We start from the raw sequence: 23,842 nt of genomic DNA, 5'->3' as shown, positions 1-23,842 counted from the left end.
CAACGAGCCCAAGAACGGCCTCGCCCGTGCCCTGTAGCGCGATCCCGCATCGCGCCGCCGTCTCGGGCCTCGCCGGCGTCACGTCGCCGGTGGGTTTGACCCACTTTGACCACGGCAGGACCCCCCTGAGTCCCTGACAGGTGGGCCCAGCCCTGTAGCTAATTAGGATTAGCGCTAACCACTGTTAGTTAACCCCCTGACACTGACCAGTGGGCCCCAGCGCCACTAATCCCTAATTAGGATTAATTTAACCCTGTTAAACCCCCCTGTCACTGACGTGTGGCCCCCACACGTCAGGTTTGACCCCAGACAGCCGCAGTTGACCACTGACGTCATGCTGACGTCATGCTGGCGCAATAATTATAATTTCTGGATTTAATTTAAATCAGGAAATTCCAGAATATTATTTAAACTTCAAAAATTCATAACTTTTATTCTGTAACTCCAAATTGGACAAATTATATATGAAAAATGATCAGAAAAATCCAATCTATCCATCTGTACTATTTTCATGCATGATCAAACAAGTTAAATTGATGTTTCAAGCAGAACAAGGAAAAGCACTTTAAAAGGCCATATTTGAATTTGAAATTTGAATCCTTGATTCAAATTTGTTCAAACCCTTCTGGTTTTAGTTGCATTAGCCCAACACACTCATATTGCCATGTTTCATGCATGCATCATATTGTTGCACATTGTTTGGTGATGTTGTGTATCGATGTCCTTTGCGACAGGTTCTGCCTCCGAGGAGTACCGTGATTACCCTAACGAAGAACCGTATCCGTGCATCGAACCATCAGGCAAGCAACCAGCCATTGATCATATCGATACAATCCCATGTTCTCGCTCCTGCTCTCTTTTACTGCATTAAGACAACGCGTTTCAAACTGCTGTGTGCTACGGTAGTTGAACCCATTTCCTCTGCATGACCTGTCATTGCCACAGTAACTAGATGAAACCCACTAGCATGTGTAGGAGTTGATTGAGCCATATGTATGTGTTGTTCCTACCTTGCTATGCCTGCTATGCTTAGAGTCGTGTCAGGTCTGGTTCATCTGGGTGATGGGCTAGAGTGAAATGTTATGTCGGTAATGAGAGTGGTGTGGTGAACACGATTTGGTAAAGGTATCGATGAGAGGCCATGTAGGAGTACATGGTGGGTTGTTTCATTGAAGCCGACCTTAAGCACTGAGATCTGTATGTGTGATTTAAGAATCAGCTACTACCATGCATTGGGCCCGAAACCAATGGACCCTCTCGGCTTCTTATTCACCCTAGTTCTCCGTCCAGGAGTTGCAAGTAGTTTCTGGTGTTTGTAGCCTACTGGAGGCCGTGGACAGCGCTGACCGTAGGGGTGGGCTGTGATGCGGTAGGTACGTGGCCGGGTGTACCGAATACCCGTTAGGTATCTCGGGAACCCTGTTCACATCGTTCGGGGCCGTATGGGAAACCTCGGCCGGACTCCCTGCGGATGGAACCTGAATAGGCGATAAACCTGGACTGGAGGCTTAGGTGATTAGGTAGGTCGTGGCCGACACCCACGTTGGGCTTCCGCTTGAAGGTTGCCGAGTACATGTCGTGTAAACGACGATAAGTGGTGAGAGCGTGTATGAAGAAGTACACCCCTGCAGGGTTAACATGATCTATTCGAATAGCCGCGTCCGCGGTAAAGGACTACTTGGTTGCCTATACAGTTCATAGACAAGTAAATGGAAACTACTAAAAGCCTCAAGATAAGAGTGAGTGCCGAGGATGGCTCTTCCGTAGGAAGACGGAGGTGGATCCTCGGTGGTGTATTGAAGTGGTGAGTAGTGGACTCGTGTGCGCAAAACCATTTCAAGTTGGAGTATCGTAGGATAGCCTAGCCAAGAGTCAAAGCTGGCTTGCTGCAATAACTCCACCAACCCTTCTTGATAACATGCATGTATGTAGGATCTGATGTAAGACTTGCTGAGTACCCTTGTACTCATGTTGCTATAATCTACATTTTTACAGAAGACGCTGCAACCCCTTCTGATGGGTTCTATGTAGACGTTGACATCAACGAGTAGGCTAAAGACCCAGGTGGTGACCCTGAGCTTGTGAAGGACCACGTAGTATAGCTAGGCTTTCCAAGCCTCCTTTATTTTACTAGTTGTCTGTACTCAGACAAGTTACTTCCGCTGCTGGTTTGTATGACTGTATGACTTGTATGTTGGGTCGTGAGACCCGTACCTTTGTGTATGTTATGTATGGCTCCCTGAGCCTTAAATAAAGTACTTGTGTCGTAGAGTCATGTTGTGATGCTTCGTTGTATTTGCACATATCGAGCATATTGTGTGTATGATTGAAATGCTTGGTATGTGTGGGATCTGACTATCTAGTTGTTTATCTTTAGTAGCCTCTCTTACCGGGAAATGTCTCCTAGTGTTACCGCTGAGCCATGGTAGCTTGCTACTGCTCTGGAACACTTAGGCTGGCCGGCATGTGTCCTTCTTCGTTCCTGTGTCTGTCCCTTCGGGGAAATGTCACGCTTTGAGTACCGGAGTCCTGTTAGCCCGCTACAGCCCGGTTTACCGGAGTCCTGCTAGCCCAGTGCTACAGCCCGGACCCACTTGCTGATGACCGACACGTTCGAAGCTGGGTCATGGATGCCTGTCCCTGTAAGTCTGTGCCACTTTGGGTTTACGACTAGTCATGTCAGCCCGGGCTCTTTATCATATGGATGCTAGCGACACTATCATATACGTGAGCCAAAAGGCGCAAACGGTCCCGGGCAAAGGTAAGGCGACACCCGTGGGGATACCGTGCGTGAGGCCGCAAAGTGATATGAGGTGTTACCGGCTAGATCGATGTGACATCGAGTCGGGGTCCTGACAGCGTTGGCATCAGAGCCGGACTGCCTGTAGGTTCTCCAAGCCAAACTGGTCGATGTTGAGTCTAGAAATTCTTTAGTTATATGTAGGGGAATTGATTGTGGGATGGAACGTAAGGCTCTTTTTACTCCTTTATCTCATGACATTCTGATCTGAGTCAGTCCATTCTTCCACCGGGGGTTAAGGAATTAGGATCCATTCTCTCTATCAGGATCACGTGTTACCAATCAGTAGTACCTTATAAGTTTGATGGATACAAGCCTAGTTCAGTTCTACTACCACATTATGTTGTTAGAATGGATTCAGAACTTTGATATGATGATGTTGAGTGTGTACGAAATCCTTTGTCAAATGTCTCAAAATCCTTCTTGAGCATTTACAGCTGTTATGCTGCCGAAATTTTGCTAGAAATTCTAATGCCTTTGCATTATGATTGTGCTTTCAGATGGCCACTCGCGACCCCAATCAAGTGGTTCGCCTGACTCGATGCCTAGATGTACCCGGCCATACTGCCAAGTTGGTCAGGGTAATGACTGAGGCTGGATACCGCTGGTATCCTGAGTACACGGTCGAAGAGCAATTCCGAGACTTTAATCAAAGCCAGTATCTCTGCACTGTCAGGATATTTCCATCTTATCCTGGATCCACCGAGCCTCTTCACTGCTCCTATGGACTCGGGGTTACTATTGAGATGGCTGTGCAGGACGCCGCCTACTCTATGATGACCATTATGCGAGTCAGATCTGGTCTATTTCGGGACTCTGATTTCCGGTATATGCCAGGATCACTTCCGGGAGCACAAGGGTATCTCCAGGCTATTTATGCTGACCCCACTCAGGAGGATTCACGGACTCGCACCACTGCTGAGATGCTCGAGGATAAGGACCGTGAAAATCGGGCCTTGAGGTTAGAGCTCTTCAATACCCGTGCTGACCACTGGGCCACTTTGACTCGGTTCGCACCGGCGGTGCAAGCTGGATTCTCAGATATGCGCGATCTCTATCCTGTGAGATCTGCTCTGCCAGACGTGATGGTTTGGCGTGATGTAGGAGGCATCACCCCACCTCGCGGTCCCCGCAGGCCACCGTCTGTTGGTCCAAGGCCTCATCCTAGCCCCTATGGTCCACAAGCTCCGCGAGATCGTCTGTTTCCGGATGATCATGTTGAGCTTCCAGGCTATGGAGGTGACTTTTACGAGGACTACTACGGATCGGTCTGAGTTAGTGGTAGTATCACTAGTTCGCACTAGCTGTGTCGTCTATCGTCCCGCGTGACTCGTGGGATATGACCTAGTTTGTACTCCTTCCGGAGGTGTAGAAAAATAATGTATAGGAGCTTGGAATGCCTCCGATGAGATGTAATCCTCTTTCACCGTAATAGTACTTTGTTTGGTCTTGTACTAAACCCTGTATGGTGTGTATGACGATGGAATAAAGAAGCAGTTTCTGTATTTACCATGTCATACGGATGATCATCTTGCATTCCGAATTATTCCTTACATTCTGTATCCTATGTCGGAATTTTATCATTCTGACTAAATCATTGTCTTGTTTACCTAGGATGGTCAACACGCGCGCTAACCCTGCTTCTCAAGAGCAGGCCGAAGGCAGTGAAGGCAGGAATGAAAATCTGCCTCATCCTCCTTCACTAGCCGAGGTTATGATGGAAGCTGAGAGAAACAAGCGGGAGACCAACCGTTTGCTGGAGCGTATTGAACAGAATACAGCACACCATCAGAGGGCTAACGCGGTGTCACTCAGTGATTTTATCAAATTGCATCCACCCACGTTCCACCACTCCGTCGAGCCTCTCGACGCTGATGACTGGCTTCGCAGTATCGCTCACAAGCTGCGTTCCGCGCTAGTAGCTGAGGCTGACAAGGTCACCTTTGCTGCATATCATCTTGAAGGCCCCGCCAGTCTATGGTGGGAAAATTATGGAGCTATGCGCCCAGCGGGCCATGTCACTACTTGGGCTGAGTTCAGCGAGGCTTTCCGTGAGCATCATATTCCGGAGGGTCTCATGGACCGTAAACGTGAAGAATTTTGCAGTTTCACCCAAGGCCGACTTTCTGTGGATGTTTACAGCAGGGAGTTTGGTAATCTCGCACGATATGCAACTAAGGAAGTGTCTACCAATGCCAAGAAGCAAGCAAGGTTCCGTAAGGGCCTTAGTCCTGAGCTTCGCCGCGACCTCCGTCTGCATGAGTGCACATCCTTCCAGAAACTTGTCAACAAAGCCATCAGTGCTGAAACTGGTCAGACTGACTATGACGCAACACGCAAGCATGGCCGTGATATGGGTTCCTCATCCAGTGCTGGTTCCCAGAAGCGCCGCGTGTGGGTACCCAACACCGCCCTGCCACCCAGGTTCACACCGAGGCCCGGGGACTGCACCGACACAGCAGGCGGAGGCCGACTCCAACTCTTCAGAACCCAACCCACCCGCTCTAGTTGCAGTAGTCGTCTTGACGATAGAAGAAGTCACAGCTCCATCATGGGCCCAGCCCATCCTCCACTTCCTAATAAACGGAGAACTGCCGACTGGCAAGATCTTGGCAAGACAAGTCCAACGCCGAGCCGGAGCATACACAATAATGAACCGAGAGCTTGTTAGGCGCAGTGTTACTGGAGTCTTCCAGCGCTGCGTCGAGCCAGAGAAAGGCATAGCAATCCTCGAAGACATCCACCAGGGCGAATGCGGCCACCATGCAGCCTCAAGGGCACTCGTCGCCAAAGCTTTCCGCCATGGATTCTTCTGGCCGACTGCTTTGGAGGATGCTAAGGAGTTAGTCAAACACTGCAAAGGGTGCCAAATTTTCGGCTCCAAACAGCACCTGCCGGCTTCTGCACTCAAGACCATCCCCCTCACCTGGCCTTTTGCCGTGTGGGGGCTGGACATGGTGGGCCCATTCAAGACGGCGTGTGGCGGCATGACACATCTGCTTGTCGCCGTGGACAAATTTACCAAGTGGATTGAAGCGAAGCCGATCAAGAAAGTGAATGGGCCGACTGCCGTGACATTCATTGCAAATATTACAACCCGATATGGAGTACCTCACAACATCATCACCGACACTGGCACGAATTTTGCCAAGGGAGCACTGGCACGTTTCTGCGCGACACAGGGCATCCGACTGGATTTAGCGTCCGTTGCCCATCCACAGTCAAACGGCCAGGTCGAGCGAGCAAACAGCCTCATCCTCTCCAGCATCAAGCCTCGATTAGTCGCGCCGCTGGAGCGTTCGGCCGGCTGTTGGCTCGATGAGCTACCGTCCGTCCTCTGGAGTCTGCGCACTACTCTGAACAAGTCAACCAGCTTCACCCCTTTCTTCCTTGTATATGGTGTCGAGGCTGTCATCCCAACTGACATCGAGTTCGGCTCACCTCGGGTCACCATGTACACGGAGGCGGAGGCCAAGGAATCACGAGAAGACGGTGTCGACTTGCTGGAAGAAAGCCGGCTGTTAGCCCTCAGCCGGTCGGCCATCTACCAGCAGGGTCTACGCTGTTACCACAGTCGGAAGGTCAAGCCAAGATCTTTCCAAGAGGGTGATCTTGTGCTCTGGCTGATCCAACGAACAGCCGGTCAGCACAAGCTCTCGGCCCCTTGGGAAGGCCCCTTCGTCATCAGCTGGGCTTTAGGCAACGACTCCTACTACCTGATCGACACACAGAAGCCGAAGGCACGCAAGAGAGATGATTCTGGCAAGGAGTCGGAGCGACCATGGAATGCCAACCTTCTCCAAAGATTTTACAGTTAAAATGCAGTATGTACCATGCTACCTTTTGTATTAAGTACGATACAATGGGCCCCACGAGGAGTACTCGGGGACTACCCTCTTTTATCTATGAATGATGGGTATCATACCCATGGTTATGCCACTACATTCATTTTTTCGTCCGGCACCGGGTTCGACTAGTCGGCCCGGGGACTTGCCACCTTGAGTTATGTCCAAGTTCCACCTGCAGTCAGACAAGTAATGTGCCGGCACCCAATCCCTCTCTTGTGAAAGTTGCAGCTCAAAGAATCGGCTGTCCGACTGGCAAGAGCAAAAGGCGGAAAAGGAGGCCCACATGAAAAAAGGCTAAGGACTAACGAACTTACATAACACAAGCCGGCTCCCCCCCCCCCCCCCGCCGCCAATCGGCTGTCAAAGCAGCCAGCTGGCCGGCTTCCCTTCTTACTCTGCTACAATCTAAGAAAGCTCGAGTACTTGCCCTCCCAGACGGCCAATTCCTTACCCGGCCACAGAATGCAGAGCAGCTGTCCGGCTGGGAAGGTGGCGACCAAGGGAGGGCGGCAAAGGAAAAGAGCCAAAAGATAAAAAGCAAGTAGGAATGGAAGCCAAGCACATGCATAATTATATTTACACAAAATGCTTTTGAAAGGCCGGCATTCGACATAGTTTGAATACACCCCTAGTGGGTGGAACTGTGCAAAGTTAATAAAAAGTTGTTCAAGGAGTAACGAGCAGGAAAGGAAAGACGGCAAGTCAGGCCAAGGGAGCAACTGGGGCGTCAGGCAAATCGGTGGAGACGGCGGTGTTGGCTGGAGGAGTGGCCGGCTGGCGAGTCTCGGCTTGATCGTCACCTGCGGCAGGCGGTGCATTCGCACGCGCCTCGTTACTGGAGGCACGATCAGGCTGAAGCTGGTTGGCTGCTTCACCATCCGGCACAATGTCTTCGCTGTCTTCCTCCTCCTCCTCCTCTTCGCCTTTGTCGCTGGAGTCGATCTCCTCCGCCGAGTCTTCACCGTCGGCCGGGTTCAGCCCGAACCATTCCTCCGGCTGAGCGACGCCGTCTTCCTTTACCTCAGGAGCAAAGGCGCTAGTGTCGATGAAGTCGGCAATCACCGAGGCGCGTTTTATGATAGCCGGCCGCACCGCCTCAAGCCCTCGTCAGCCTCCTGCCGCCAGGTGCGCAACTGGTCCAAGTTCAGCCCAGGATACCAAGCCCGGATGAACTCTAGCGCCCGTCGAGCGCCAGACCGGGCTGCTGAAGCCTTCCAAGCCTCAAGGCGGCTGACTGCTACCTCCAGCCAGTCGGCAGTCCGGCTGGGGGTGCGGGGAATCACCTCGCGGGGCCAGAGGGCGGCCAGCACCTGCGCTCCGGCACGCTGAAGACAACGGAGCATGCGGTAGGCCGGCTGGAGGCGGGCTTGGATCGCTAGAAGCTGCTCCTCAAGTGACCGGTTGGCATCCGGCATGATCTCAACCCCAACCTGCCGCCGAGCCTCACGATGAGCTTCGATGGCTTGGTTGGCGGCAACGGAGTAGCCAGGAAAGTATTCTTCACAAGAAGAAAGAAATAGAACAAATTAGAAGATAAACCAAATTACAAGAACGAGCAAAGGAACGAAGAAGAAGAAGGCCTACCATCAATCAGATCTTCAACCCGTCCGTAGCCTTCGCTCAGGGCCTGCCTCGCCTCGGCCCAGCTCGCCGCCTCGGTCTCATACTCGGCTTTGAGGGCGGCCTTGCTGTCCTGCGCCGTCTTCAGGGCCGCCTTGTGGTTCTCCTCCTGGTCGGCCAGTTTCTTGGCCAGGCGATCACGCTCCTGTACCAAGGCATTGAACTCGCCCTCCCTGGTGCGAAGGGCGGTCTGGGCCACACCTACCTGCTGCCTCAAGTTGGCATTGGCTCCTGCCGATATGAAGAAGAAGAAGTTAAGGAAGAAGTCGTCAGGAAAGATCCGACCCGACTGCTCAGCAGTCGGCCCAAATCTTGGGGACTACACCCAGTGGGTGCGCTGGCGCACCCCCACATGATATAAAAAACAAAAGCACTCACGCCGGCTCTCCGTCAGATCGGCGGTCTTCTGGTTCATCTCCCGGGCCTGGCAGTAGAAGGTAGCGGCGTGGAGGTTGTGATAGTCCTGCAAATAGGACGAAGGTGTGAACAAGAGAAAATCATTAAATCAAAGTCTCCTAAGAAGTTCCAAGCCGCCTGCTCAGCAGCCGACTTGGAACTTGGGGACTACACCCAGTGGGTGCGCTGACGCACCCTCACGGAAGAAATCAAGGGAAAGAAGACTCACCCAAATGACCGACCGCGTCGCAAGGAACTCTTGGGTACACTGCTTTGGCGCAGCGGCCTGAGACTGATGCCGGCTCCGGACGTCCTGCGCTGCCAGATTCAGCGCGGTCGTCCCACCACCCGGCGTCCACCCTGGCAAGCTGACGCTGGCCGTCTCCAGGTCATGGGACAACAAGCTGGAGCCCGCGGCCCTCTGCGGGTCCGGCTCTGAAGCCGCCCTCCCCGCGCGCCGACGAGTCGGCAACAAGACCACAAGATCCGCCCTCGCAGTCGGCTCGCCTCCAGCCGGCTGCTCAGGCGGCGCCTCGGGCTGGCCGCCTTGGCCTGTTCCGGCTGACGGTGGCGGTACCGCCTCTCCCTCCGGGACGACTACATCGCCCCCCTCCCTCTTCATCACTGGCTGGTCGCGGCCGGCCTCCTCTGGCGGGGGCACCGGGACATCAGGGGCCACGGTGCGGAGGGGGATGACGAGTTGCGGAGGCTGGCTACGCAGGGCCTCAGCCACCCTCTCTGCGGCCGCGGCCTCCGCCTGGGCCTTGGCCGCCGTGTCGGACTGCTCCTCAGCCGACTCCGCCTCGTCTCCTGAGCCGCCTCGGCGGCGGCTGCCCTCTGCTCCTCCGCCTCCCGCTCCTCCCGCGCCTCCCGCGCGTTCCGCTCCGTCGCCGCTTGGAGCTCGGCGCGGGGGTCTACACGGCGGGAGCTTGAAGATCCTCCCGCCCCTCTGACTATGGAGGTGGCGATAGTCCGCTCAAGAGAGAGCGGAGCTCTGGTTCATAAAACAAGAAAACGCTTAGAAGAACGTCGACTGAAGAAAAGAAAGAAAGGCGTGCGAGAAGTCAACACTTACGCCGAAACCGCCTACGGCTGCTTCACCACCTTGCGGAAGCGGGCCGCCTTCACGGCCGCCTCGTCCCGCTTGGTCGCCGCCTTGGAACCCTTGGGATTCTTCGGCCGACCGCCGAAGAGAGTCGGCGCCGCCCGGCGTTTGTGCGCACCGCCCCGCGTAGCCGGCCCGCCAAAAGGGCCCGTACCTTGGTGGTCGGATGCCGGCTGGCGGCGTGGAATAGGTTCGGCCTCGTCATAATCAGGCCAGTCATCGAAACCGGCGGTGAACCCGGAGCCGCCTGCATCGCCGCCTCCCCCCACGGCATCGTCGTCCAAGGTAGCCGCCCCCAAGTCGGGGTCATCAGGGTCGTCCGCCACACGGTCGGGAGCGAACTCGCGTTCTTCCCCCGCGGTCCCGGCCGAAGGATGAAGGAGGGGGTTCTGATTAAAAACAAGCCGACTGGTCAGAGGTCGGCCGGAGAGAACTCGGCAACAAGAGAAGTAGAAAAGCAGGAAAGCTTACCACAGGCGGGGGGTTGGCGCGACAATATGGCTCCTTGCCGTACTTCCACTCCTCGGTGAGCTTGTAGTTGGCAATGTAGTTCACCATGTAAGATACCTCATCGTGAGGCATCTCCTTGGTACTCAGCCGGCTCGGATCGAAGCGGCCGCTCATTTGGCAGATCAGATGAGGGCGGCCTTGGAGTGGGAGCACCCGGCGCTCCACGAAGGCGGCTATCAAGTCGGGCCCAGTCAGGCGCTCCGACTGGATCAGCACCGAAGCCGGGTGACGGCACCAGCCCCAGCCAGCGTCAGCGACCTGGCCCGGTAGAACCACGAGGGCCACCTCCTAGCCGGTGGGCCGGCTACATAAGCCGGCAAGTTGACGTAGTCACCCTACGGAGCGACATTCTTCACATAAAAGTACGATTTCTGCCAAAGCTTCACCAACTGGATCAGCGCGATAGGCGGAAACGGGTTGTCGGCGGTCGATCTCCGGATGGCGATGAAGGCGCCGCATGGAGCCGGCACGCCCGCGATGATGGTACCAAGATTGGACTGGAAGAACTCCCACCAAAGTTCGATGGTGGGGAGGACGCTGAGGAAACCTTCGCACAAAGTGACGAAGGCCGACAGCAACACCACCGTGTTTGGAGTGAGGTGGTGAGGCTGAAGATGATAAAACTCAAGAAACAAGCGGAAGAAGCCGCTCGCGGGAAGGCCGACGCCGCGCAGGCAATGCGAGTAGAAGATTACTCTCTCGCCTTCCTCCGGCGCCGGCGAAATCTCCCTCGCCGGTGCGAGACGGACCCGCATGAGATCTTCGCCCGGCAACCGCCGCGTGTTGCGGAGGAAATCGATGTGGTCGTCGCGGACGTTGGAGCCGTTCCAGGAGCTCGACGTCGGAGCCATGAGGACGAGAAGGCGACAGAAAGCACAGCGACGGAGCGCGCGCGTGATCCGGTGGCAGCAGGACCATGGCGCGCCAAGAAGAATGGCGGAATGGTGGCATCGTGGAGAGCTGGTGCAGCGACGGAGAGGAAGAAGAAGGAGGGAAGGGCGGAGCGAGGGCGAGCGTGCGAATGACTGCCGCTCCCCCTCCCTGCTCCTACTTATAGCCTTGTGCGGCAAAGCCGAGGAGGCGAGGCGTGGGGGCGTGGGATTAACTGCGCCCACTCCCCCATGTCCCGTGATTATTGTGCCTTTACGGCGAGTGGAGACCGCCGTTGGAAGACGTGCGGTCGGTTCGGACCGCAAAAGATCCGCGCACGGGCCGAGGCGTGGAAGTGGCGGGCCCCGGGCTGTAGTGGTGTCCCATCATGCGCATGGGCTGGCAGGCCCTTCCAGCCGAAGGGTGCCACATGGCGCGCAGGCGGCGGGTGGCCAGCCCGCAGCCTGGCTAGCGCCCCAGCTGGTTCCCGCCTTCGGATTTCGAAGAAACTTCGCCGAGAAGGCATGCATAAGCGAAGCCGGCTCCTAGCTGCTGGCTCTTCGGGATAGGAAGCTGATTGAGCTTCTCGATTCCCCTTTCAGCCACGAAGCCCAACCAGCTTCGGGGACTACTGTTGGAGTAAATGACCACGGGTAGCCTAACCGGCTCCCTTTGGCCCTTAGAAAAAAACAACAAGCCCATCGAGCCTTGGAGCACCCAAGACGCGGGGCCGCCTTCCTCCGGCCGGCTGCCTCACAAGCCGACTACCGGAAGGTGGCCCAGACCTAAACTCTCTTCGAGGATGCCACGATAGGGCCGACTCCAAGAAGCCGGCCACTAAAAGACCGACTCCAAGAAGTCGGCCCAAGAGGGCCGATTCCAAGAGGCCGGCCCCTGGCAAGCGGCCAGGGGCGTGCCCCAAAAGTCTGCACCCCCATAACGATGATGGGACAGGGCGTGGCAACAGTGGACCCTGCCACCCCCGAATCCCGGAGCACGCATGGCTACAGTACGCCGTACTGGACAGCCGTCACCCGTCCAGCGTGGCACTGTTGCCATGCTGATCATGACGCCCTCCACGACAGGCTGCCAGTACGGCCCGCAGGCGGCGGGCCCCTTCGGTCAGAGAGACGCCCGAAGGCGGCCTCGCCTCCCCTAGCCGGCCTGAGGCATGGCCGGCTTCCTATGACCGGTTTGCTCCCCTCCTTGGGGCACGCGCACCATTAAGGAGACAAGACAAGGTAAGGCTACAGTGAGAGCCCGCAAGGCGGCGGCACTGTAGCCATGCTTACCTCGACCAAGCTCTCGTCATCAGAGGCAAGGCAACAGTAACCAGCCCCCGACAAGACCCCCAAGCGGTGGGGCCGGCCTGTCGACCAATGAGCCGGCAGCCGGCGGGACCCACCAGTCGGCGGGCTCCAGCAACCGGCGGAGAAGCCGGCGGCCACAGATACTGACGGCAAGGGCCCACGCCCGGCTAGATTACCATTGTACCCCCGGGGGGTAGGCCTATATAAACCCCCCGGGGCACCCATGCAAAGGGTTGATCTCATAGAGTTTTAGACACTACCATAGGGAGAGAAGAGATCTAGCCTTGACCTTCTTCCTCCTTCCACCGAACAGCTCAAGGAGCTTCTTGTAGCTTCTTGTTGATCTAGTGATCATGCAGAGACCCCGCAGAGCAGGAGTAGGGGTATTATCTCCACAAAGAGCCCCCAACGTGGGTAAGATCCGCCGGCGTGCATGTCTTCGCCTCATCCCGTTTCCAGGCACCGGCGATGTCTTACTGGCTCCCACAATGATAAGCCATCTGTTGGCATATGTCACACCTACCACCCGACAATCCCCTTCTTCATTTGATTGATTACCGATAATCACATCAACTCTATCGTGAATCACCAGATCCATTGCTGGGTTGTTATCCGACAGTGTCCTTCACATCCAAATTCTTGTGAGTTTTTCCCTGATACATAATACCTTCGGTAAATTGTATCATCTGCTTTGACTTCGATACTCTGCTTTCGAACTCGTATCTTTTTCTTGGTTGATGGTTGTATAGATTCGTAAAAATGCCCCGATGGGTTGAAGTTATGGCTTCCATAATCCGTATGAACCCGAGAGTTCTCATGACTCTTACTCTTCTGGTACTTCGCCAGATAAATCTTCTGCACTACAATTTCTTAGAAAACGAGGAATGAATGAAAGGTTATGCATTGAAGATGTGGGAGTCGACCTTGAACCTTTGTGTTCATGCCCATCGACCTGATGTAGAACTTATCATGGAAGCTGCTCGTAAAATTAGTTATTTCTTTGGTACAAGCTCATCTTGTATCTATGAATTGATCCTCTAAAACCATGGTTCTGACCATGAGTGTTCCCCTTTGATTCCATTTCTCGGACAAGTTAAAGCACTTGTCTTCTGCAGATCAATGCATCTTCGCAACCTCTATCTTGACCTTCCTTCGAGTATTACCCTCCAGTATCTCGAGAATAACAAAGAACTGTGTTGATTCCCATGAGTCTTCACCTAGTATTGCTCCTCAGCAATTTCAGATTGCCCCGGGTTCCGAGTTATTAGTCACTCGAGAACACCGATAAGTGAATCGATACCACACTCCGATTCAATAACTCTAAGCTATTTTCGTTGCTTACAAGTTTAATAATCCTTCAAGTCATTCCTAGCATGATCGACTATATCATTATCATGCTAAATTTTAATTGTGCTACCTGGTCCTTCTTCCCGAAACAGAATTTTCAACGATGAGCAAAGCTTATGTCGATCTTCCTCGTCATACCATTTCGCCTTGAACAACAAGCTTGCTTTCGAGTTTGTGTCGTACCTGTGGTTTGAATAACTTTTCGCTTCATCATTACTTTGACTTGATGTCATCGCCGATCGATTACATCTTCCTGAAATCTCTCGACAACTGTCTCATGCTCGTCAACATTCTAAGCTCTTCCAGCATATCAATCGAATTCGTGATGAGAAATACCATCCTTGACCTTCGATGATTTGAGTTATCATCGACAACCTCCTTGTCTTCTTTCCAACACATGTTTGATCATGTCTTGGTTATACTTTGGACTCCTTGCTATTCCTGCAATTGTTCCTTGAGTATTTATTTTGATCTTCAACTCCAACCCGTACTTGTAACACCATGTTAATGCTACCTCAAAGCATGACTGAGGTATTCCGAATATCAACAAGAACATTGGAAGCACATTGTCAAATGTTTCTTGATCTATTATCCAAACACCGTTGTATGGGTAATATCATGATTCTTCCCTCGCCCCCTTTATCTAAATGTTTTTGAACTTGCTGTCATATCATGTATATCATGTTATGCCTTTCCTTGGGAAATTTATACTCTAATACTTGGTTATAAACACCTTTCCTTTCCATTGGTCTGATTATCATAATAATCACATTTTCCTTTCCATTGTTTTGTTTCACCTTTCTTGTAATCTAACTTGTCTAAGAAGTGATAATTCCATCTTATGTAAGCACATCGGTGTACAAACTCTGTCCGTAAGACCATGTTAGTATTGTTGATGACATTCTGGTAACCACCGATGGACGAGAACTTTGCCTATTGGTCCGCCTCGTCTTATGAGCAGGGAAATGGTTCTCTTTGTCCCACGCCCTTGGTACCAAACTTTGTTGCCAACATAACTGACAGCCTATCCTATGACATGCCTGAAGGAAATATGCCCTAGAGGAAATAATAAAGTTATTATTTATTTCCTTCTTTCATGATAATTGTTTAATATTCATGCTAGAATTGTATTAACCGGAAACATAATACATATGTGAATACATAGACAAACATAGTGTCACTAGTATGCCTCTACTTGACTAGCTCGTTGAATCAAAGATGGTTAAGTTTCCTAGCCATAGACATGAGTTGTCATTTGATTAATGGGATCATGTCATTAGGAGAATGATGTGATTGACTTGATGATGGCCCACAAGTGTATGGGATCTATCGTAGTCCTTTCGATAAGTAAGAGTGTCGAACCCAACGAGGAGCAGAAGGAAATGATAAGCAGTTTTCATTAAGGTTTTCTCTGCAAGCACTGAAATAGTAGGTGATAGATAGTTTTGTGATAAGATAAATAGTAACGAGTAACAAGTAAACAAAGTAAATAAGGTGCAGCAAGGTGGCTCAATCCTTTATGTAGCAAAGGATAAGCCTGGACAAAATCTAATAATAAGGAAGAAGCTCCCGAGGACACATTGGGAATTATCGTCAAGCTAGTTTCATCACGTTCCTAAGATTCTCGTTCAGTACTTTGATAATTTGATATGTGGGTGGACCGACACTTGGGTACTGCCCTAACTTGGACAAGCATCCCACTTATGATTAACCCCTATTGCAAGCGTCCACAACTACAAAAAGGAGTATTAAGGTAAACCTAACCACAGCATTAAACATATGGGCCCATATGAACCCCTAACGAAGCAACGCATAAACTAGGGTTTAAGCTTCTATCACTCTAGCAACCCATCATCTACTTATTACTTCCCTATGCCTTCCTCTAGGCCCAAATAATGGTGAAGTGTCATGTAGTCGATGTTCACATAACACCACTAGAGGAGAGACAACATACATCTCATCAAAATATCAAACGAATACCAAATTCACATGACTACTAATAGCAAGACTAAACCCATGTCCTCAGGAACTAAAGTAACTACTCACAAAGCATAATCATGTTCATAATCAGAGGTGTAATAACATGCATTAAAGATCTGAACATATAATCTTCCACCAAGTAAACCAATAAGTATCAACTACAAGAAGTAATCAACACTACTAGCAACCCACAGGTACCAATTTGTGGTTTTGGATACAAGATTGGATACAAGAGATGAACTAGGGTTTGAGAGGAGATGGTGCTGGTGAAGATGTTGATGGAGATTAACCCCCTCTCGATGAGAGGATCGTTGGTGATGACGTTGGTGATGATTTCCCCCTCCCGGAGGGAAGTGTCCCCGGCAGAACAGCTCCGCCAGAGCCCTAGATTGATTCCGCCAAGGTTCCGCCTCGTGGCGGCGGAGTTTCGTCCCGTAAGCTTGCCCACGAATTTTTCCAGGACAAAACCCTTCATATAGCAGAAGATGGTCGCCGGAGGCCCACCAGGGGGGCCAGGAGATAGGGGCGCGCCCTAGGGGGGCGGGGCGCCCCCTGTCTCCTGGACAGGGTGTGGGCCCCCTGGCCTATTTCTTTTGCTCATAATTCCTTAATAAATCCAAAAGGTTGTTTCGTGGAGTCTCAGGTCTTTTGGAGTTGTGCAAAATAGGTTTCCAACGTTTGCTCCTTTTCCAGCCAGAATTCTAGCTGCCGGCATTCCCCCTCTTCATGGTAAACATTATAAAATAAGAGAGAATAGCCATAAGTATTGAGATATAATGTGTAATAACAGCCCATAATGCAATAAATACTGATATAAAAGCATGATGCAAAATGGACGTATCAACTCCCCCAAGCTTAGACCTCGCTTGTCCTCAAGCGGAAACCGAAATCGAAAAATATGTCCACATGTTTAGAGATAGAGGTGTCGATAAAAATAAAATACGGACATGAGGGCATCATGATCATTCTAATAACAGCAACATATATGGATTTTGTCATATGATTTCCTATGTTCAAGTAATAAGAAATTCACAATGTCAAGTGTGGTTCATAAACTTCATTGGGAACTAACAAACTATAATCTCAGTCACTGAAGCAATTGCAATTTATCGTAACATCAGAAAGAGTCCATAATAGAGCTTTTCAGCAAGCCCGCGTACTCAACTATCTCGTAGTCTCCTATAATTGTTAACACTCACGCAATACTTGTGGTTATAGAGTTTTAGCCGGACACTGAGAAAAATAGGGGCTTATTGTGTTGCCTCCCAACGTATTCACCTTTAGGTGATGTCAACAATAATAGCCTATGCCAACTTACATCCAATTGGATATATATATCATGATCTTTCAAACACGAAGAGCTTGCCAAAGGATAAAATGAAAAAGGGAAAGGTGAGGATCACCTTGACTCAAGTATAAAGTAAATCATAAAGTAAAAGATAGGCCCTTCGCAGAGGGAAGCAGAGGTTTTCATGCGCGTTTAAGGTTGATGCACGAAATCTTAATGCAAAATAACATCACTTTATATTGCCCCTTGTATGTGGACCTTTATTATGCAATCCGTCGCTTTTATTACTTCCACAACAAGTTCATACAAAGCTTATTTTCTCTGCACTAATAAGTCATACATATTTGGAGAGCAATTTTTTATTGCTTGCACCGATGACAACTTACTTGAAGGATCTTACTCAATGCATAGGTAGGTATGGTGGACTCTCATGGCAAAACTGGGTTTAAGGATATTTGGAAGCACAAGTAGTATCTCTACTTGGTGCAAAGAGTTTTGGCTAGCATGAGGGGGAAAGGCAAGCTCAACATGTTTTAGAAGGTCATTGACAATATACTTTAACTGAGATGTCGGAAAACATAAACCATTACATTGTCTTCCTTGTCCAACGTCAACTCTTTTAGCATGTCATACCTAATGAGTTCTTCACAATCATAAAAGATGTCCAAGATAATATATTTGTATGTGAACCCCTCTTTCCTTATTACTTCCTATTAATTGCAACGATGACCAAGGCTACGTTCATCAACTCTCAACAATTTTTATGCCTCATACTTCTATGTGTGAAGTTATCACTATCCATAAGATCAATATGAACTCTTTTGTTCTTTCTACTTTCTCAAGATCATAGAAACATAGCAAAGCCCTTGACTCAACACTAATATTTATTATAGATAGCACACGGACACGCTTACATAAAGAGATGACAAAGCAATACTGAAAACTACTTGATATCAAAACTTCAATCTACTAGATCAAGATACTACTAAAAGGATCGAACTAAATAAAGCGGTAAAAATAGGAGTGGGATGGTGATACGATATCGGGGCACCTCCCCCAAGCTTGGCGGTTGCCAAGGGGAGTGCCCATACCCATGTGATTATTTCTTTGGAGGTGGTGAAGTAGGAGTTGTTGCATTTTTCTTCTCTAGCTTGCGTCTGAGGCTAAAGTTTTCCTCCCTCAGATCTTCATTCTCGAGCTCAAGTTTCATTATCGTTTTGCATAGTGTTGCCTTGCTTTCCTACAAAAAACGTGGGATAGATTGGACCTTAGCGAAGCTTGACTTCTTGAACTCCACATGCATATCACCCGGTTGAGGTAGTGGATCATCCTCTTCATCAAAGCTTGTCTCCTCCTTCATCTTTGGATCATAGTCTTCTTCTTCCTCTGTGGTCCAGCCATAATGTTCCACATCTACATATACCTTTGGATTTGTAATATAATCAGCCACGTAACTCTCTCCCTCCGAATCTTGGGACGACATCTTATTCCGAATCTGCAACAGGAACAACTCGAAACGAAAACAGAGGATAATTGTGTGATACGGTGGTCAAAACCTTCGGGAGTATATATAATGAGTTTTTACTGACCAAAGTACGTAACATATAAGAAAACGGAGTCCGGGAGGCACACGAGGTGCCCACGAGACAGGGGGCACGCCCTATATGGGGGGGCGCCCTCCTCTCTCGTGGGAGCCTCGTGTCCCTTTCAGACTACTTCTTTCTTCCTAAAATCCTTAATTAATCCAAAACTTATAAAAAATGCCATTATAGTTGTTTTGGAGTCGGTATACTTACCGTACCACGTACCTATGCCTTTTCGGAGTCTGGAACGTTCTGGAAAGTGTCTTTTATGTATTCCTCTGGGGTTATGGTTTCTATAATATTGGTTTCAACATTGATAGGATTACCTGAAATATAATGTTTAATTCTTTTGACCATTAACCACCCTCGGATTTGTGCCTTCGAAGTTGTTGATTTTTATAGCACCGGAACAATAGACCTCCTCGATAACGTAGGGACCTTCCCATTTTGAGAGAAGTTTCCCTGCAAAAAATCTTAAACAAGAGTTGAATAATAACACATAATCTCCTACGTTAAACTCACGCTTTTGTACCCTCTTATCATGCCAGCGTTTGACTTTTTCTTTAAAGAGCTTGGCATTCTCATAAGCCTGAGTTCTCCATTCACCAAGTGAGCTAATATCAAACAACCTCTTCTCACCGGCAAGTTTGAAGTCATAATTGAGCTCTTTAATAGCCCAATATGCTTTATGTTCAAGTTCAAGAGGTAAATGACATGATTTTCCATAAACCATCTTATATGGAGACATACCCATAGGATTTTTGTATGCAGTTCTATAGGCCCATAATGCATCATCAAGTTTTTTGGACCAATTCTTTCTAGATCTATTCATAGTCTTTTGCAAAATTAATTTGAGCTCTCTATTGCTCAACTCTACTTGACCACTAGACTGCGGGTGATAAGGAGATGCAATTCTATGATTGACATCATGCTTAGCAAGCATCTTACGGAAAGCACCATGAATAAAGTGTGAACCACCATCAGTCATAAGATATCGAGGGACTCCAAACCTCGGAAAAATAACTTCTTTAAGCATTTTAATAGAAGTGTTATGATCAGCACTACTAGTTGGAATAGCTTCTACCCACTTAGTAACGTAATCAACAGCAATTAAAATATGTGTATAACCATTGGAGGCAGGAAAAGGTCCCATATAATCAAAGCCCCAAACATCAAACGGTTCAATAACAAGAGAATAATTCATAGGCATTTGTTGACGTCTGCTAATATTACCTATTCTTTGACATTCATCACAAGATACGACAACCTTACGAGCGTCTTTAAAAAGAGTAGGCCAATAAAAACCGGATTGTAGTACCTTGTGTGCAGTTCTATCTCCAGCGTGGTGTCCTCCATAGGATTTAGAGTGACATTTGCGTAGGATTTGTTCCTGTTCATGCTCAGGCACACATCGTCTAATATACCATCTACTCCTTCTTTATAAAGGTGTGGATCATCCCAGAAATAATGTCTTAAATCATAGAATAACTTTTTCTTTTGTTGGTATGTGAAACTAGGCGGTATATATTTAGCAACAATGTAATTAGCATAGTCAACATACCAAGGAGTAGTACGAGAAGCATTGACAACCGCTAATTGTTCATTAGGAAAACTATCATTAATAGGCAGTGGGTCATCAAGAACATTCTCTAACCTAGACAAGTTGTCTGCAACGGGGTTCTCAGCTCCCTTTCTATCAATAATATGCAAGTCAAATTCTTGGAGCAAGAGAACCCATCTAATGAGTCTAGGCTTAGCATCTTTCTTTTCCGTAAGATATTTAATAGCAGCATGATCAGTGTGAATAGTAACTTTGGAATCAACAATATAAGGTCTAAACTTATCACATGCAAACACAACTGCTAAGAATTCTTTTTCAGTGGTAGCATAATTTCTCTGGGCAGTATCAAGAGTCTTACTAGCATACTGGATAACATTTAGTTCCTTATCGACTCTTTGCCCTAGAACAGCACCTACAGCATAATCACTAGCATCGCACATAATTTCAAAAGGCAAATTCCAATCAGGTGGCTAAACAATAGGTGTTGTGATCAAAGCTTTCTTAAGTGTTTCAAATGCTTCTACACAATCATCATCAAAGACAAAAGGAATATCTTTTTGCAATAAATTAGTCAGAGGCCTAGAGATTTTAGAAAAGTCCTTAATGAACCTCCTATAAAAACCGGCATGACCAAGGAAACTTCTTATACCTTTTATGTCCTTATGACATGGCATCTTTTCAATAGCATCAACTTTGGCTTTATCAACCTCAATACCTCTCTCGGAGATCTTGTGCCCCAAGACAATGCCTTCATTAACCATAAAGTGACACTTTTCCCAATTCAGGACGAGACTAGTGTCTTCGCATCTCTGCAAAACTCGATCAAGTTTGCTCAAACAATCATCAAAAGAGGATCCATAGACGGAGAAGTCATCCATGAATACCTCACTAATCTTTTCACAAAAATCAGAAAATATAGCCATCATGCATCTTTGAAAGGTAGCAGGTGCATTACATAAACCAAACGACATACGTCTATAAGCAAAAGTACCAAAAGGGCAAGTAAAAGTAGTTTAAGATTGATCCCCCGCTGACACAGGTATTTGAGAGAAGCCAGAATAACCATCTAGAAAGCAAAAATGTGTGTGTTTAGATAGCCTTTCTAGCATTTGATCAATAAAAGGTAAAGGGTAATGATCTTTCTTAGTGGCTTTGTTTAACTTACGGAAATCAATTACCATCCTATAGCCTGTAATAATTCTTTGCAGGATCAATTCATCTTTACCATTAGGAACAACGGTCATACCTCCCTTTTTAGGGACACAATGGACAGGGCTTACCCATTCACTATCAGCAACGGGATAAATAATACCTGCCCTAAGGAGTTTTAGTATCTCCTTTCTCACCACTTCCTTCATTTTGGGATTTAATCCTCTTTGAGGATCTCTAACAGGTTTGGCATCTTTCTCCACTGAAATTTTGTGTTGACATAATGTGGGACTAATGCCCTTGAGATCATCCAGGGTATATCCAATAGCAGCTCGGTGCTTCTTTAGAGTTTTCAATAATCTTTCTTCTTCTTTCTCTGAAAGGTTAGCACTAATAATAACATGATATATTTCTTTTTCATCAAGATAAGCATACTTGAGATTATCAGGTAAGGGTTTGAGTTCAAACACGGGATCACCCTTGGGTGGAGGGGGATCCCCAAGAATTTCAATGGGAAGATTATGTTTTAGCATAGGTTCTTGTTTAAGGAACACTTCATCTATTTCTTCCCTTTCCTTCATAAACATATCGTTTTCATGGTCTAGCAAATATTGTTCTAACGGATCAGTTGGAGGAACAACAATGGAAGCAAGACCAATAATCTCATCCTTACTAGATGGTTCCTTTTCACGATGTTGTCTACTAAACTTATCGAAATTAAACTCATGAGACATACCATCTAAGCCAACAGTGACAATATTCTTTTCACAATCAATCTTAGCACTAGCAGTATGCAAGAAAGGTCTACCAAATATAATGGGACAAAAATTATCTTGTGGGGAACCGAGGACAAGAAAATCAGCATGGTATTTAATCTTCCCACACAAGACTTCAACATCTCTAACAATCCCAATAGGTTTAATGGTGTCCCTATTAGCAAGCTTAATTGTAACATCAATATCTTCTAATTCAACTGGTTCAATATCGTGCATAATTTCTTTATAAAGATCATAAGGTATCGCATTAGCACTAGCACCCATATCACATAAGCCATGATAACAATGATCTCCTATTTTAACAGAAATAACAGGCGTGCCTATAACAGGTCTACGTGTCTTAGTATCGGGTCTAGCAATATTAGCAGTTCCACCCACAAAAGAAATAACATGCCCATCTAAGTCTTCATCCAAGAGATCTTTAATCATAGCAATACTAGGTTCAACATTAATTTTCTCAGGAGGTGTATAAGTCCTAGTATTACTCTTACAAACAATGGTCGAAGCTTTAACATGATCTTTTATCCTAACAGGAAAAGGAGGTTTTTCGACATAAGTAGTAGGAATAATAGGATCACTATATGTAATAGTCTTTTCTTCGACTGTAATAGGTGCAACTACTTTCACTTCAACAGGAGGATTATATTAAACCACTTCTCTTTAGGGAGATCAACGTGCGCAGCAAAAGTTTCACAAAAAGTAGCTACTATCTCAGAGTCAAGTCCATACTTAGAGCTAACTCCATGGAAAGCATCGGTATCCATAAAAGATTTAACACAATCAAACTTAGGTGTCATACCTGACTCCTTACCATCGTCGGAACCCCAATCTTCAGAGTTGCGTTTAATTCTTTCCAATAAGTCCCATTTGAAATCAATAGTCTTCAGCATATAGGAGCCAGCATAGGAAGTATCGAGCAAGTTGCGATTATCAAGAGAAAGCCGAGCATAAAAATTCTGAATAATCATTTCCCGAGAGAGCTCATGATTGGGGCATGAATATAACATTGACTTAAGCCTCCCCCAAGCTTGATCGATGCTTTCTCCTTCGCGAGGCCAGAAATTATATATGTAATTACGATCACGATGAACAAGATGCATATGATAGAACTTCTGGTGAAATTCCAATTTCAATCGCTTATCATTCCAAGATCTCGTATCATCACATAGCCTATACCATGTCATTGCATCTCCCTTCAAAGATAAAGGGAAGACCTTCCATTTGACAACATCATCAGGAATACCTGCAAGCTTAAACAATCCACAAACTTCATCCACAAAGATAAGGTGTAAGTCGGGATGCAAAGTTCCGTCTCCTGCAAAAGGATTAGCTAGCAGTTTTTCTATCATACCCGAAGGAATCTCAAAGTGAATATTTTCATAAAGTTCAGTAGGTTGAGGAGCATCTCTTTGCTCTTCTGGTTGGGGTGAAGATACCCCAAACAAGCCACTCAAAGGATTAGTTTCCATAGTGACAAGTAACAAAAAATTTCAGCACACTATATAAATGTTTCCTTACCAAGTTCCACTCACCAAGAGCGCTATGCTCCCCGGCAACGGCGCCAGAAAAGAGTCTTGATGACCCACAAGTGTAGGGGATCTATCGTAGTCCTTTCGATAAGTAAGAGTGTCGAACCCAACGAGGAGCAGAAGGAAATGATAAGCGGTTTTCAGTAAGGTTTTCTCTGCAAGCACTGAAA

This window comes from Triticum aestivum, chromosome 2B (assembly GCF_018294505.1).
Source record: "Triticum aestivum cultivar Chinese Spring chromosome 2B, IWGSC CS RefSeq v2.1, whole genome shotgun sequence".
Lineage (NCBI taxonomy): Eukaryota > Viridiplantae > Streptophyta > Magnoliopsida > Poales > Poaceae > Triticum > Triticum aestivum.
The sequence above is the reverse complement of the archived record's forward strand: the minus strand, read 5'-3'. Positions refer to the sequence as shown.